The sequence below is a fragment of the Anolis sagrei genome, chromosome 13, assembly GCF_037176765.1.
Source record: "Anolis sagrei isolate rAnoSag1 chromosome 13, rAnoSag1.mat, whole genome shotgun sequence".
Lineage (NCBI taxonomy): Eukaryota > Metazoa > Chordata > Lepidosauria > Squamata > Dactyloidae > Anolis > Anolis sagrei.
This window is the reverse complement of record NC_090033.1, coordinates 2,510,179-2,512,678: the sequence shown is the minus strand read 5'-3', so window position 1 is coordinate 2,512,678 and position 2,500 is coordinate 2,510,179. Positions and strand designations below refer to the sequence as shown.

At 32.6% G+C, this 2,500-nt stretch overlaps 1 protein-coding gene across 1 annotated transcript in view; it reads right to left on the bottom strand.

Annotated features, from left to right (window-relative positions):
* The window catches only part of LOC137097800 (solute carrier family 2, facilitated glucose transporter member 5-like), a 45,290-nt gene that overhangs the window by 3,304 nt on the left and 39,486 nt on the right, over positions 1 to 2,500 (bottom strand). The window lies entirely within an intron of this gene.

Genomic DNA, 2,500 nt, shown 5'->3' with positions numbered 1-2,500 from the left:
TTTGGAGGTTTTTTTTAGCATATTGCGCAATCGCGTCTGCCATTAACGAATCGATTCATAATTATACGAAATTTCGTAAATTTCGATTTTTTTTAAAGGAAAATTTCGGAATTCTTTAAAAAAACGAAACGCAAGGGCCCCCCTAAAAACGAAACGAGTTTAGAACCAAATTTTTCCGTGGTTACCCAAGCCTAATAAATACTATTACTTTGCTATATTATTCAAATATTAAAATGCATTAAATTAAATGCCAAATTTAAAAATATTTAATTATTAATATTTAGGTAATATTGCAAAATAATATTGGTTTATTTAATTATTAAGTAAACGAATATTATTTTGCATTGTTCCCTAAATATTAAGGAGTTACACATTTAAATTAAATTAAATGATAAATAATACTTGGCTATATTACTCAAATATTTCAGACTGCCTTCAATGAAATGGTAAATTGAATTTTAATTTGACATTTAATTTAATGCATTTTAAATATTTTTAATATATGCCTATATATATATATATATATATATGCCTTAAATGAAATGGTAAATTAAATATCAAAATATTATTTTGCAATGTTACTTTATTGTTATTGCATTATTATTATTATTATTATTATTAGAAATACATTAAATAGCATATTAAATGCTAGAAATATATTTAAATTAAATTAAAAATAAATAATATTTTTAAACTAAATATTGCGAAATTATGGTTTTTTTCTTGAAGTGACACACCACCTGAATTATGCTCAGTTTTTTGGCGAATTTTGACACACCACGCTCAAAAGGTTGCCCATCACTGGGTTACACAATATATATATATATGGCAAACATTCAATCTATATATATATAATGCTTCATGTCGTAATGAGTGGCTTAAAAACAAAAGAACTGCTGGGCCAATACCCACCAAATTTGCCAACAAAACTCCTCACCATACAAGGTGTGACCAACAATAATAAAAATTAGAAAAACATCGAAAACCAGGAGTGGTTACATTGTGCTTTTCCCATTTGCCAGAAGGGGCTGGACTGGATGACCCTTGGAGGTCTCTTCCTACCTGAAAAACCTACAACAACCCAGTGATTCCAGCCATGCTCTGTGCATAATGAGTACCTTAAAAACAAAAGAACCAATGAACGAAATCACACCAAATTTGGCAACAAAACATCTCACTACACAAGGAGTGACCATCACTCAAAACATTATGATTTTGTCATTTAGGAGTTGTAGATGCTGGGATTTATAGTTCATCTATAATCAAAGAGCATTCTGAACTCCACCTATGATGGAATTGAACTAAACTTGGCACACAGGCCTCCCATGACCAACAGAAAATACTAGCAGCGTTTGGTGGGCATTGACCTTGAGTTTGGGAGTTGTAGTTCACCTACATCCAGAGAGCACTGTGGACTCAGACAATGATGAATGTGGACCAAACTTGGCACAAATATTCCATATGCCCAAATATGAACACAGATGGAGTTTAAGGGAAATAGACCTTGACATTTTGGAGTTGTAGTTACTGGGATTTATAGTTCACCTACAATCAAAGAGCATTCTGAACCCCACCAACGACAGAAATGGGGCAAACCTCCCACACAGAACCCCCATGACCAACAGAAAGGCCATCCAGTCCAACTCCCTTCAACGGGGCAAGAAAACATAATCAAAGCCCTCCTGACAAAGAGCCATCCAGCCATAGATATAGATAGATAGATAGATAGATAGATAGATAGAGAGATAGAGAGATAGATGTATAGATGGATAGACAGACAGACAGACAGACGGATGGATAGATGTATAGATTGATAGATAGATAGATAGATAGATAGATAGATAGATAGAGAGATAGAGAGATAGATGTATAGATGGATAGACAGACAGACAGACAGACGGATGGATAGATGTATAGATTGATAGATAGATAGATAGATAGATAGATAGATAGATAGATAGATAGAGAGATGAATAGATCGTTGTATAGATAGATAGATAGATAGATAGATAGGGAGAGATAGAGAGATAGATAGATGTATAGATAGATGTACAGATGGATAGACAGACAGACAGATAGGTGGATGGATGGATAGATGGATAGATGTATAGATAGATAGATGTATAGATAGATAGATAGATAGATAGATAGATGGATAGATAGATAGATAGATGGATAGATAGATAGATAGATAGATAGATAGATAGATAGATAGATGTATAGATAGATGTACAGATGGATAGACAGACAGACAGATAGGTGGATGGATGGATAGATGTATAGATAGATAGATGTATAGATAGATAGATAGATAGATAGATAGATGGATAGATAGATAGATAGATAGATAGATAGATAGATAGATAGATAGATGTATAGATAGATGTACAGATGGATAGACAGACAGAAAGATAGGTGGATGGATGGATAGATGTATAGATGTATAGATAGATAGATAGATAGATAGATGTATAGATAGATAGATGTATAGATAGATAGA